Raw genomic sequence first — 15,411 nt, 5'->3', positions numbered from 1 at the left:
AATCCCATAGCTTAAAATCTTAATGTCTAGGCATCCAACAAGACACTGGCTTCGTTTTCTTGGTTGCAGTTTGCAGATTTCTCAGGAAGTACTCTGACTGGCTCAGCTTAGTTAGATGCTTAACTCTGGACCAATCAACTGGGGCCAAGGGATCGATGAGGATCAAATTGCCTAACATGACCCACATCATAACTGCATGGACACTGGGATGAGTGGAGGAGGAGAAGAGAGATTCTGAAAAAGCAGAATGGCAGTTGTTCACTATAGTCCATCCTTTGCCCAACACAAACACATTTTTTCCCTATATGTATGATTCCCAAAATGCCCTCACCTATATAATCCAACCGTCTCACTGTACATATGCCAATAAATTCATTTCCTTTTCAGTGGAGGGCAGCTCAATGACACATCCAGCTACTGCTTCTGGAGGTTATATCATAGGACCAATATTCTTCGTATATAGTTTCCCTGGGTAATGTCCCTTCATGTTCTAGTCAGGTCTCTATAGGGTGTGAACATGGCTTCTAATAATCCCATTACCTTTGTTTGAACTGCCTTTGAACTACCTTTAAACCACTCCTCCCCACGCCCCAAAAAAACCTCCTGATATTTAGAGATGGAAGAAATAGAGAATAAAATGGAGGAAAAAGAAAGCATTGTATAGTGGTCACTATCCAGAACATTGTCTATAATATTTTGGCCATGAATAACAATGAAAATGATGGGACTAGGAAATCTCTTGGCAGCTGTGTGTTGACTCACTTCTTTGGCTGCAGAGTTCCTCCATCAGCCAATCTGGCTGCCCCAGGTTTTGCCCACAAAGACAAGATTTCTTACCCAGCGCTCTGAGAGCACCATTGTGGAGGATTTCTCTGTGGGGTACTCTACTAGTTAGCACTACACTTTCTGGTGGTGTCTTAGGGATTTTCCTGGAATTGAGCAATCACAGACCTCTGCATTTATGAGGATTGGGTATGGTTTTATTTTTCCTCCCAGATGATACAATTCTTTTACAACTATTCTTTTAAAATCAGCCATCTGTTAGTCTCATCTGTGGGGGGGTGGGGAGAATTCCTTTGGCTAATACTATATTTCATTGATCCTAAGGCACACTTTTTTCTAGTTTAAACAGCTCTGAAATCAGAATATGTCTTACAATTAATGGCATGTAATAGTTTTTAAGCCTCTTTTTTTTAGTTATTCATTTAGTAATTCAAATAACTTGCCTCATAATTGATGGAACATGTGATTTACTAAATATAGTAATTTTATCAGTCAGAGTTCTTTATCACAAATAATAGAATCCACTGGATAGTTGAAGCATAAAAGGGATTTGTTAAAAGATATTACTTAAGGGGCTTCCCTGGTGGCGCAGTGGTTGAGAGTCCGCCTGCCGATGCAGGGGACACGGGTTCGTGCCCCGGTCTGGGAAGATCCCACATGCCGCGGAGCGGCTGGGCCCGTGAGCCATGGCCGCTGAGCCTGCACGTCCAGAGCCTGTGCTCCGCAACGAGAGAGGCCACAACAGTGAGAGGCCCACGTACTGAAAAAAAAAAGATATTACTTAGCTCAGAATCGTTAGGAGGGCTAGGGAAATGGACTTGAGGATAAGTTTCTAGGAACAACACCCAAACCATACCATACAACCTGATGAGGAAATCACAGTCATTACCACTCCAAATACTAAGCTCTATGGCACTTCTGTGGTAAGAACTCAGTTCTGCAACCACTAGGAAACCAATGCTGTTACTACTACCATTCCCAAAAGCTAGATACTTGCGCTATACGAAAATGAAGTCCTATGTCCAACCTGCTTCCTTTCTTCATCAGTCAGAATTCGTTAGGCAACACAGTAGTTACAAACAACCCCCAGATCTTACTGGCTTAAAATAGCAAAGATATATTTCTTGCTCAGCTACAGTTCCAGCATGGGTGAAGTGGGGAGGAAGGGCCTTGCTCACTGCGGTCACTCAAGGATCTAAGCTTTTGGAAGCTCCACCATCTTACAATGATGCCACCTTCTTGATATGAACCTTCAGAGTTGGCTGTGGCAGAAGAGAGTGAGGGAAAACGTGTACTGGCTTCTGCTCACATTGCATCGATCAAAACGAATCTCGTGGCCACAAGTGCAATCCTCCTGGTGCTTAGAAGGAGAGGAGAACCAGAAATATTGGTGAACTTTGGTGATATTTACCTTGCTCATATCGCTCACTTCCAATCAAAATCTCACGTGGGGGAAGTAGCATGCCTATAGACAAGCTGCAAGGGGTGCTGGGAATTTTAGTTCTGACTTCTGTACTGAGGAGGCTAGGTTTTAAAATGGGAATTTTCCCGTGTAGAAAAACTATTTAAAAGTTGAACACATCCATGAATACAACAGACTTCCACTTCCATAATCAATACTAGAATTTTGTAGGACCATGCTCTCTGAATCTTCAGGTTTGCCAAGAAGATGCAAGGTCTGTGCAAGCTCTTGGAGCAGTTTTCCTTTTGTAGCACTACATCTGGGGGCTCTTTCAATCTCTCTGACTATGGCTTCTGGCTTCATGGGACATCTTAGGCTGGAGTAACAGGACTGGAAACCTTTCTTCTTCAACCTGCCCTTGAATGATGCCTTTGCCTCGCCTGCATTCCATTCAACTCATTTTACGATGAGAGGCACCATCACATGCGCCTGGAAGGGTAAATCCAAAATGGTGGTCTGCAAGCAGTTAGAGGACAACAGAGTAAGTGTTAACTTATTTAACTTGGATAACGAAATGTGTTTCATTCTTGACCTCAGACTGCTAGGAGCTAGGTCATTATGTGCCTGGCTGAACTGTAGACGCTGAGTTATTGGCCGTTCACTGATGTTGATGCCCTGATTAGGAAACTGAGAGGTCCCGGAAATCAGGGTGGAGGTACGTTGGAAGAGCCAGAGGAATTGAACAAGCCCTGCTTTTTGTCCCCACCCTGCCTTCTCTCTCTCCTTTTTTCTCTCCTGACAAGCTTCTTATGCTTTCTCAGTCCACATAATAATAATAACAAACCCAGCTTCTGACAGTTCTCAATTTTATAGCTTAAATCCAGGTACCTAACAAAATGTTGGCTCATCCCTTTCAGTTCCAGTTCAGGCTTATTCTTCTCAGTTCCAGGTCCAAAATTTCTAGGGACTGGCTCTCATCAGCCTGGCTTTGGTCAGATGCCATTCCCTGCACCAGTGACCTGTGGAGGGGGTGGACGGTGGGGTCATAGGATGGTGACTCCCCTGATAACCATATGAGTTCCCACCAGAAGGGAAACAAAATGTAAAAGCAGATACCATACTAACGTTCATGGGTGCAGGGGAAAAGATAAATATTCAACATAAATAAGGAAGAAGCTCTCAGAGAGAAGGAAAACTGGGAGGGAACATAGTTTTAAGGAAGCCAAGAAAGGACAGAGGTTCAAGAAGGAGGGAGAGGTCAGCAATCCAAAATGTCAAAGAAGGTCCAGTAGTTTATAGAAAGGGACCATTGGATTGAAGAACAAGGAGGTTGTTGATTATCTTGGCAAGAAGTAGTTGCAGTGGACAGTAGAGATGGGGTATGTGGTGGACGCCAGATTTTAGTGGTTTCGTGAGTAAGAAGTGGATGCAGTATAGATGATTGACTGGAAAAGTTAGGTGGAAGGAGAAGAGATACAGAAGGATGTAGATTAGAGGAAGTTTTCTTTTTTTCTAAAAATTTCTTATGTGTTTCTTACACAGGCATGTTTAAATACTGGTGAGAAGGAACCAGGAGAAAGGATATAATTGATAGCTATTTTTATCATTACTCTCCATCTCCCCTGGGCTGTACACATCCAGGCATGCAGGGAGAGGGATGAGGGATGGAAGCTAAGGCCCTGGCAGAAGATGTGAACCACTTCAACTTTTGCTAGGCCACACTGGAAAGTAGGGCAGAGAGAGGAGGTGCCTGGCCTCAGCATTGGGTGACCCAGGTTGGGGCCCAGGGAGTACCCAAGGCCCTGGGATCGTACCATGGTCTGTGCCCAGACAGAGAGGCCTTGTGTAGAGAACAAAGGGGCCCAGGGCTGCAGCCAGCAAGTGGGGGCAGGGTAGACACAAAGCAGTTACACTCTGGGACAGGCAAACTTGCCACGTGCTGTGGTTCCTATCTCAGAACCGTGCCTGTCGCTGCCCCCTCCGCACTTACTCCTTCCTCCTCCTGCTTTCTCAGCTCCACTTCCCCGCCTCCCATCACTCCTCAGCCGCTGCCCCCAACTTCTGCTCTCAGCATCCCTGAAGCTGGCTCACCAAGGTCACTTTCATCTCCTTGTCACAGCCAATGAATACTTTTCTGCCTTTATCTTTGTTGACTTCTTGGCAGCAGTGAGGCTGTTGAGCAGTGCCGCCCTTCTTGAAACCCTACCTTTCCTTGTCTTCCACGAAGCCACTCTCTCTGGGAACGTTTATTCCTCCTCCTAAAATGACAACTATTGTTTATGAAGCACCCAGAGCTGTACGTGCATCACAGATATCCCTCACCTTCATACAGACCAGGTCCATGGAGCAGATGAGGGAACCGGGGCTCAAGGCAATCAGGGGGCTTTTCTAAGGCTCTACAGCAGCAGTGATAGCCTGGATTATAACCCGAATTTGCTGCATTGCCCCCAGCTCCGGCATGCTGCTTGGCTGCCTCACCTCTCTGGTCCCTCCTCAGCCTCCTTGGTGGGCTGTGCTCTCTGCACCCACTCCTCTCTCCTCCCCTCCCCTCCCCTCCCCCCTCCCCACCCCTGCTGCTGCTGTTGTTACAATATTAAGAGCTAAGATTTATGGAGTGTTTACAACATAGTAGGCACTGTGCTAAGTTCTTTATACACAACATCTCATAAAATCCTTACAACCCTATGAGGTAGGTGCTGTTTTCCCATTTTCCACTTAAGGAAACTGAGCCTTAAGGAGATTAATCACCTTGTCCCAGGTCAAAAGGAGCCCGAGTTTGTCTGACCCCAGAGCGCATTCTTGTAACAACTGGCCAGATGGTTTCGTGCCCTACACTTGACATGTCTACATCTGACCTCGGCTACCCCTTACGTGCTATGTAACCACAGGCAAGTGATTGAATGTCTGAGCCATGGTTATTATCAACTTCCCCAGAGTCTGTACTCCTTCTGTGCTCACCAGTTCAATAAACAGTCCTACCATCTTCCAAATCAACAGGGGTTGCAAGTGACTCTTCCCTCTCCACCCCACATCCATCAAGACGTGGGGTGGAGAGGGAAGGGAGAGGGCAGACTGTGTGCTCTTCAAAGCACAGTTCTCCAAACTGGTGGTTACCAGTGGGGAAAGGGAAGTGGGGAGGGAAAACAGAGAGGTAGGGGAGTAAGAGGTACAAACTATTAGGTATAAAATAAGCTACAAGGATATACTGTACAACACATAGAATATAGCCAATATTTTATAAAAATTATAAATGGAGCATAACCTTTAAAAATTGGGCTTCCCTGGTGGCTCAGTGGTTGAAAGTCTGCCTGCCGATGCAGGGGACGCAGGTTCATGCCCCGATCCGGGAAGATCCCACATGCCGCAGAGTGGCTGGGCCCGTGAGCCGTGGCCGCTGAGCCTGCACATCCAGAGCCTGTGCTCCGCAACGGGAGAGACCACAACAGTGAGAGGCCCGCGTACCGCAAAAAAAAAAAAAAAAAATTGTGAATCACTATATTGTATGCCTATAACATATAACATTGTACAGCAACTATACTTCAATTTTTTTAAGAATGAAAAAAAGGCCAGAAGAAGCTCAGTAGTCACTGCCCCAGCCCTAGTCCTTCGACCTGCCCTCAGGCCTCACACATCATTCACTCAAAGCGCCTCACTCAGGCCTGCTGCTGCTCTCATCACCATGGGTTCCACATTCTCTTCCTCCTTCCCATCCTCTGCACGGCCCCCAGAGCAATCTTTCCCAAACACAAACCTGGCCAGGTCTCCCCAGCCCCCAGGGCCCCCTGACTCTCAGCAGAAGCCCCTGAACCTCAGCCTGGCTTTCAAAGCCCAGCCTGCCCAGCCCCACCTCCTCTGCTACCCCGGCTCCCGCAGGAGGGGCCTCACATTCCTGCCCTTACCCCCCCGCCCCGGGGCCGTGTCCCCTCCCTCTCCACAGTCCTCCCCACAACTGGTATATGTTCCTTCTGGTGACACTGAGCCCAGAGGTGGGTGTGCTCGGGTGTGCAAAACTGGTGATGTTTCTCTATTTTAGAAACTAAATATTATATACACGAAATATATATTTATATATAAATTATATACATTTACATAAATACATAAGCCAAATATATAACTATATTTTATAAACTAAATATATGGTTGCATAACAACGAGAATACACTTAATAGCACAGAACTATACACTGAAATGGTTAAAGTGGTAAAACCAAACCAAACCAAACTAAATGTAACTCCTCTCCAAGGTCCCAGTCCCTGGAGCAGTAGGAAGGTCATTTGGGGGGCCCCTCCTCACCCCATCCTCTCTAACTGTGCAGAGGTCCTGGGTATTTGACGCTGTGATTCACATGGTCTCTGCTGAGATTCCCAGGCTGGAGCTCAATGTCCAGGAGCCTCCCTTCCCAAGCCCACCCTGACCCCTCTCCTAGGGCATCTTTAGGGAGTGTTTATGGGTCCCATCTGCCCATGCAAACGCAGACCCCCCTCTTCATTTGGAAGGACTCTCTGGATGGCTTTGCCCCCTCTCCCCTCTCCTTAGCAAAATCCCCGCAAGAAGCTTAGGCCTTCAGAAGGCAGAGTCAGGAAGATGTCTGTGGCTGGCTCAGCCTTGGGCCTGAGATCCTCACCCCACGAGACAGGGAGAAAAAAAGGCCCAGCCTTCTGCCTGAGACAGGAAATAGAAGACAGGAGGCAACTCAGGGAGCTAAGCCGGCACACCAACACCTGCCTCAGGCGGTCAGATCTCTAGGGGGCAGCAATCAAAAGGTATCTTTTCCTGCTTGTACAGACACACACTAACACACAGACACACACTAACACACAGACACATAACCCATAATCAGAGACACACAGCAAAGAAGCAGAGACATGTATGCAGAAACAACAAGCTTAGCCACAGACACGGGCATGTACATGAAAACACACATCCATATGGGACACATGTGTCTAACACTCACTACACATATATTACATATCCAGGAAAACACACTTAAAGAGGTTCACAGGTCTCCATAATACACACACACACACACACACACACACACGTGCCCGCCCAAAGGTAAACCTACCAACAGACTCAACAGCTGTCAGCAAATGTGTTTTGGACCAATGACCGAGGAAAGAAGTCAGAGAGAAAGACCCAGATCAGTTTTCTAGAGATTGGAAGAGTGTGTGTTATGTGGAGGAGAGGCTGGTGGGAGAGAGCCAGGTAGAAACAGGGAAGGAAGAGATCCTGACACCAAGGAATGAGTGTAATGATTATTTATATGGTTCCAACTACTCACCTAGCCCTCATTTACCCATCTGTTCATTTAATAGTTACTGAGCTGGGTTCTCTGCTGGGCTTGGTAGGCAGAGAGCCTGGTCCCCAGCCCTGTCCTCGCAGGCATGAGCTGTGAGGGAGAGAGGCCTATCCGTGAGCAGCTGTAACAGAGATGGCAAGTGCTGTGATGGGGGATACACACTCTGGGCAGCAGTGGAAGGTAGGCAATGTCAGGGAAACTTGAACTGAATATTGAACAAGTAGGAGTTGGGGGGATGAAAGAGATGGGTGAGGAGGTCAACTTAGGCTAAAGGAACAGCATATAGGAATGTCTGATATTAGTTTTCTGTTGCTGTTTTAATAAATTATCGTACATTTAGTGGCTTCAAACAACACAGATTATTCTCTTACAGTCTGAAGGTCAGAGGTCTGAAATCAGTTTCACTGGGCTAACGTCAAGGTGTGGGCAGACTTGGTTCCTTTTGGAGGCTCTGAGAGGATAATCAATTTCCTTGCCCTTTCAGCTTCTAGTGGCCGCATGTGTTCTTTGGCTTGCGGACCCTTCCTACATCTTCCAGCCTCTGCTTCCATCATCCCATCACCTTCCCCTCTGACTCCGACGACTCCTGCCTCATTTCTATTAGGATGGCTGTGATTACATCCACAGCACCTGATAATCCAGGATAATCTTCCCATTTTAAGAGGCTTAACTTAATCACAGTTGTAAAATCCTTTTACCATGTAAATTAACATTCCCAGGTTTGGGGAATTAGGATGTGACTTTATTTGGGGGCCATTATTCAGCCTACCACGGGGTGGGGGGGTATATTATCTCACAATTTTCAAAACATCCTCTAATGTAAATCTTGTTATCTGCAGATTGAAGAGGAATCTGAGGCTCGAGATTAGGTGATTTACCTTAAACCAAAAGAGATAGATAGATTGATAGATAGATAGATGATAGTCTTTTAAAACTGAAACAAGTTACATGCTTATTATTTTTAAATGATTTATAAGCCATATAAAAGAATACAGAGAAAAATGCAAGAAGTCACTCAAAAATCTCACCACGCAGAAATGGTCAGTATTAACATTTGTGTGCGAAAAGCATTGAGAGATTGAGAGAGAGAGGTAGAAATAGAGCCAGACAGATAGAAAAATGAATGAGACATACTACAGAAGCTATTTTCTTAACCAAAGTACAAAGTGTACTGTTACTTGAATTTAATAGAAGGGAAAGAAACTAAAGTGAAAATGAAGGAATAGCTGAACTTCAGCTAATATTCCTTCACCTCAAAAAAATATTCATTCTTAAAAGACCCCTCTCAAGAAAAACGATTTCAGTTAAGAGATTGGAGTAGGATTTTTACAATTATGTTTCAGTTTTATATGCATATTAGTTGCTCTGAACTGTGAAAGAAAATGTGATTAGTACTTCTGCCCTCCTTCGCACTCCTTTTCTCCATTCCAGATTATATTGCCAGTGTTGTTTTTACTTTATCAGGCTTTATAATATTTACATTCTGTTCTGCAACTAAAATTCCTAAGGTTGAATCTTAATCTAAATGGAGTTAAGTCCTTTTACCATGAATTTCCCTTTCTCAGCCCCTTATTTTGATTCATCTCTTGGCTGATTGGATTTTGTCATTGAGTAGTTTTTCCAGAAGGGCTCACGAGTTCTGTATCCCCAAATTCATGATTGAGATCAACCCCTTGGTTGGTTATGTTTTGGGGTGATACTTTTTTACCCTCAGAACTTTGTAGATTTTGATTCATTATCTTCGTTTGATGAATGTTATCTTGGAGAAATCTGAGATCAGACTGAATTTTCCCCCTGAGATGACTTGCCTTTTCTGCCTAGATTCCCAAAGTATTCTTATTTTATCCTCTAAGTTTGGTTACTAAATCAGTGTGTCTTAATGTCAGTGCTATTCCGTATCAATTCTTCTAGCATATGGTGTGCACTTCCAATCTGAATATTCAGTTCTTCCTTCATTTCAGGGAAAGCTTTCCTGTGTTTCATACCTTAATAACTTTTTCTGTTCCATTTTTGGAACCTCAACTTTAGGGCTGCTAACAGTTATGCTTATGGTAGCTTGTCTTCGTCCTATCTATTAACTTCACTCTAATTGCTTTAATATCTTTACCTTTTCCCATCACATTTACTCAATATCTCAAGCCTTTCCTACACATTACTTTGGTGTCCAGTCGTATCCATTCTGTGTTTTGCTGTTCCTGGTTTATTTATTACATCTGTAATGGTATTGTTTTGGTCCTTTATTATTTTCCCTTAGTTCCGTGATCTCCCTTTTCATCTCATTCTGTTGTTTTATCTTGTCTTTGAGTTCTTGTTCTATTGATTTCATGCTATTATTAAGGCCTTTTATAACAGGAAGAACTTGCCAGAATCTGCTTTTATTCCTTTGGTTGTGTTTTCTTCTAGATTGGGCTCTTTATCTATTTTTGCATTCTGTCCTCCTTGTTCCTTTCCTTCCCTCCCTCCCTCCCTTCCTTCTTTCCTTCCTTCCCACCTACATTGTGGCCGTGGTCTCTGTGCCTAGAGGCCATGCCCTTTCCTTCCCTCTTACATCTGCCATGGCTCACATTTAGCACACCTCTCCTTGCTCCGGAGTTGAGCCCCTTCCCATCTTGTCTGGACCAGTTTATCTTCCCCTGGGAGCTACGGTTTAAAAGTTGACTGTTGCTTTCACACCCACCCGCCCCAGTTCTGCAGCCTGAGGGTGGCTTGGCTGGGGCTGCCTGCTGACCTTGATGGGGCCTGAGCGCTGCCTCTCCTCTGAGGCCCTGTTAGACATGCTGCTCCAGCTGGCGGGTGGGGCACATCCCATCCTGTGGGCTTTGGCTTGCCGCCCTAACCTCAGCCCAGCACCCTGGAAGATGCCGAGCCAAGGCAGCTCTTCCTGCCTCTCCCGAGGTCTCGTGGAGGAACATAGGGGCTTCAATTTACAAAGGGTTTTTTCCCCCAGATTTTTCCTAAGGTTACCTACTCACTCAACAGTCCACATCTCTCAGATTACAGTATATTAGTGAGAATTCTTGGTGTTCTGTTGACTTGCCTTTTCTCAATGCTACTTTTGGGCATGGGGTTAGGAGACACACCACTCACTCATTGCACCAGAATCTTCTGTTATTTTCCTTGGTATCACATTTTAAGGTTTATAAAAGGAATCTCCAGGCTTCCCTGGTGGCGCAGTGGTTGGGAGTCCACTGCCAATGCAGGCGACACAGGTTCGAATCCTGGTCTGGGAAGATCCCACGTGCCGTGGAGAAACTAAGCCCGTGCGCCACAACTACTGAGCCCGCGCACCACAACTACTGAAGCCTGCGCGCCTAGAGCCCGTGTTCCGCGGCGGGAGAAGCCACCGCCGTGAGGGGCAGGCGCATCGCAGCGAAGAGTGGCCCCCGCTCGCTGCAACTAGAGAAGGCCTGCGTGCAGCAACGAAGACCTAACGCAGTCAAAAATAAATAAATGAAATAAATACATTAAAAAAAATTTCCTTGTTTGGTTGGACTTGAGCTCGTAACAGCATTTTTGTTTTGGTTTGTTTTGGCTTTTGTTCAGTTTGTTAGTGGGTGGGTAGGATGGAGTGGAGTGATTCTGTGACTGTGGTGTCACTTTGCCGTCCTGTCTCTGAGATTCCCAGACTTGCTCTGTCCATACCTCCTCCCTCAGAGCCCTCCTCTGGGCAAGATCCTAGCAGCACCGCCCCCATCACTTTCAGGTCCCAGAGGTGAGACAGGGGCCCGCCGGACTAGGCCTCAGCACACAGTGGGTGCCCAGCCCACGGTAAAGCGGGAATGAGCAGGGAGTGTCTCATGCGGGCCGCATCAGAGGGACCTCAAATGCTTCACAGGAGCGCATCGGGCAGGGAACAGCATGAACCAGGGCATGGTGATAGGAGAGCTAGAAACAATGATCGGGGATCGGGGTAGGGTGGGGTGAGGGTGAGGTGTCCAGCTGAAGGGAGCAGAAGGAGAGAAGCTGGAGAGGAGGGCAGGCAGGGCCTAGGCGTGCAGACTGGCCTGGGGGCTGCCCCTGTGTGTGACCAAAGCCCTTAGTGTCTGGACTCTCGGGGATACTCTGGTGGGCAGGGGCGGGCACAGGTAGGGGAAGCCTGGTCCTACCTCTCCTCCCCATCTCAGTCCCTGCCAGGGAAACTTCTCTGACTGAGCCACTCCCATGGCCTCCCTGTCCTGGTGTCCCAAGAGGCTCCTGCTCTCTCCGCCACAGCCACAGGCAAGGCCTCTGCCCAGCCACACTGGGCACACACTGACACATCACAGACATGCCCCCTGCTCACCCAGTCACACAAAAGCGTAACTGCACGGCCGTGCACCATCACACAAACTTGCCCGTGATGGTGCAGTGACACACGCTATCGCCAGCACACTTTGCACACAGCCCCGCACTGTCTGGCTCCCTCTGGGGCCTTTGGCTCTGATTCTCCTGAGAGCTTGCCCTGCCCCCTGGTGGCCACTCCCCAAGCCACTGACCTTCTGGAAGGACCCAAACGGTCCACCCACTCCAGGGCCTGGTTCCTGTGCAGAGAAGCTTCTAGCCTTAACAACCTCTCCCCTCAGACTGGTGCCGTCTGACAAGCCATCTCGGACCCACTTGCTCCCAGGTAGGCCTCTCCTATCAGGCCAACGCTGTTAGGTGAGGCCTTCTCAAACAGGCTGACCAACTCTCTCAGTCTCCTGGGGCTGAGGGGTATTCAGGGCTAAAACTGGGCAAGTCTCAGGCAAACTATGACGAGTTGGTGAGCCTATTCTGGGACCTGTCTGCCTCCAGAGTAGCTTCTCCTGAGACTGGACCCTTCAGATGCTCTCTGGATCAGCCTATCCCCTCAGACTGGCCCTCCCAAACACGATCTCTTCAGCAGTGTGTCCCGCACCAGTCTCCCCTCAAACTAACCCTGTCACGCAGGCCTTCTCAGACCCGCTCAACTTCAGGTTAGCCTTCCCCATCATAGTGGCTCTGTCAGATAAAGCCCCTTCCAGCCTCTCTCCTCAGACTGGCTCCATCCGACTCCTCTCCTCAGACCTCCTTCCCCTCCACCCTCCTCTGAGGAGAGGAGAGGGGTGTGAGGACTACACTCCAGCCCTTCGTGCCCCCAGGTCTTTAGCCTTACATCCACAGGCAGGTGCTACCACCTGAAGGTCCTTTCTCTACCTGTCCACATCCAGTAGCTCTGGCCTGTGGGCACAGTGAACACGTGGGCCCCAAGACATAGAGACACACAGGTGCCAAGCATTCCATTCTCACCATGTGACAATGAACTTTCTCAGAGTCCCAGCCTAGGGAGTTAAGTGAGCTCACCGGCTCTGGAGGGTTCTCAAAGCCAGAGGTATTCCTGCCTGCTGTCTCCCAACCACCTTCCCTCTCCTGGCTGGCTGCTGGGAGGCAGATGTGGGATGCATGTGCTGACAGCTGCCTGCCCGGGAGACTGAAGGGCAGGCAGGCGGCCGAGAGGGGGCAGCAGAAGCCAGGATAGCCCCCGGCTCAGACCAGAGAGGCACAGCAGTCACAGGCTGGGGTCTGGACCAGGGCAGGAACACACAGAGGGAGGCAGAGAGGGAAGGACTGCCAGACTCAGGGAAGAGGAACAGAGACACAGAGCTGGTGATGGAGATAACACACACAGAGAGACAGAAACACAGAGAGACACAGAGAGACTCTGAGATGGAGATAGACCCCGAGAGACCGAGGGAGGAAGGCAGAAAAAGCGAAGACTGAGAAATAGGAAGGAGGGACAGAGGCAAAGACAGGGATGGCGACAGAGAAAGAGACGGCTAGAGAGACAAAGAGGGCAGCAGAGACAGGAGACATAGAGAGAGAGAGATGGGAGAGGGACATGCAGAGAGAAACACAAGGACAGGGACCAGGACAAAGACATGTTCAGCGATAGGCATGGGACGGAGACAGAGACAGGAATGGGTTCAGAGAGAAGAGGATGGGGCAGAGACAAGTTAGTGTTATAGGAATGGGGCACAGAGGAGGGTTCCCATCCCCAGTGCCCCTTGAAGGAGGAAGGAGAACTGTAGTGAGCTGAAAGGCTGGGCTGCTGTGCACCTTGGGCCTGGGATCCAAGTCTCCCCCTGCAGTGCCCCCAACCCCCGACAGCAGTGCTTTCATTCTCCAGGTTCTGCTCTAGCTCCAAGAACTGATGCCTATAGTTGTCCCCAGCTCCCCAGAACCGCGATGAGCTACAACGGATGTGGAAGGGACAGCAGGCAGAGGCGGCAGCAGACAGCAGCCAAGACCCTCCAAGGCGAGCAGCCCCTGTGAGCTCGAGGGCCAGGGCCCCCAAGGAGGGATGACCACCTCCGGGCTGAGGTCCAGTCTGGTCAGAGGCAATGACACTGCCCCTTCGGCCACCTCAGGGCTTAGGATGGGGCTGGGTCTCTCCCTTGGGGTTGGGGGCAGGGAGACGGCCCAGTCCTCCTCTCCATCGGCCTCTGAGGCTCCAGCAGTCCCCCTCCCCTCTGTCTCCTCCCCAGGCCCCACGTAATTGCTTTCCCATGTTGCTAATGATGCCCAAGCCCTGGGTGGGCGCGGGTGGGTCAGGGCTGACCAGAGCTCTCAAGGCAGGAAGGCAGCACAGGCCAGAGCCTCCCTAATTCAGCCCTCCTACCGCAAGGACGGGGAAGGGGGAGGTTCAGACCCACCCCGGGAATACAATGTCCTTCGTGAGAGTTGGGGACCCCCTACTCCCCCACCCCTGCTGGACATGGAGTGCAGGTTTCAGGCCCGAGCCACACCTCAGAGACCAGACAGACAGAACTGGGGGTCCAGGACACAGAGGCAGGTCCACAGCCACTTCTCAGGGTGTCCATCCTGGTAGCCTCTTCCTGTGGATGAGCAGTGCGCTCCCACAGCTGGGGCTAGGCTATTCGGCTTGAAACACCACAGGCCTCTCTACCCCGACACCGGCCTTTGCTTTCCACGGCATCTCCCGCCTGGAACACCCGTCTCGTCCTCTAGTGCCCGGCCTGGAGGAGAGCCAGCCACCTTCGCTCTCAGCCCCTCACCCGCCCGGAGTCCTGTCCAGGCCTGACTCATGAGTACTCCTGGAACTGTGACCCCTCCTCCCAGGGCATCATCCCAGGCTGGCAGCGAGACCAGCAAAGGAATGCTCATTTCCTGACCCTGGTCTGAGGAGGAGGGTTTGAACCGGGGTGCACGTGTGACTTGGGGGCAGCAGCTCAGTGGCGGTGCGCTGCTCCGTGCCTGCCTGGGCGGTGGGGGCTTGGTTGTGCGTGAACCAGTGTGTTCTGGCTTCGACTCCACTTCTCTTTTTGCTCCAGCCACCTGGAGCGTGGCCAAGCCCGGCTCCCAGGTTGGGGCTGTGGCCTAACCCTTTGCCCCCACCCCCAGGCCAGAGGTGCCTGCCAACTTGGCCCCAGCCCCGGGTATTCTCAGCCAAGGAGCTGCAGGGAGGCGGCTCCGACAAGGGGGGCTGGACCTGAGGCAGCCAGGGGCCTCTCCTCTGAGGGAAAATCAAAGGGATCCTGGAGTCCCGGTTTGGGGACCGGAAGGGTGTGGGCAGAGGGTGTGGCGCTGGCCCAGAGACTGAGTACCCTGTAAAGCCGAAGCCCGCTCCCCTCCCACTCACACTGAGTCCTCACTGCAATCTAACCCTGGGGTAAACCTCGTACTCCGTGCTTCCCGTCCTGAAGCACGAGGCCAATGCCTGGTCACGTGCCAAGTAGCCTCCTTCGGGCAACCTCCCTGCTTGCCCAGGCTACTCTGCGCTCTGCACTCTCGGCCCTGGCTGAGCTCCAGGCCTGACCTGCTGGAACCCCGGCCTGTGTCTCCTGAATGGCAGGGATGTCAACCCCTCCACCCCGAGGATGAAACCCGGCCTCCTCCCCTTCTTGCACCTCTGCCCCGTGGGTAAAGCCAAGCCTGGGCACCCGTGGAAGGCAGCTCCAGAGATGACCCC

Source organism: Delphinapterus leucas, chromosome 6 (assembly GCF_059928025.1).
Source record: "Delphinapterus leucas isolate spDelLeu-1000000601 "Yukka" chromosome 6, BTC_Dleu_Yukka2, whole genome shotgun sequence".
NCBI lineage: Eukaryota > Metazoa > Chordata > Mammalia > Artiodactyla > Monodontidae > Delphinapterus > Delphinapterus leucas.
This window is presented reverse-complemented; position numbering follows the sequence as displayed.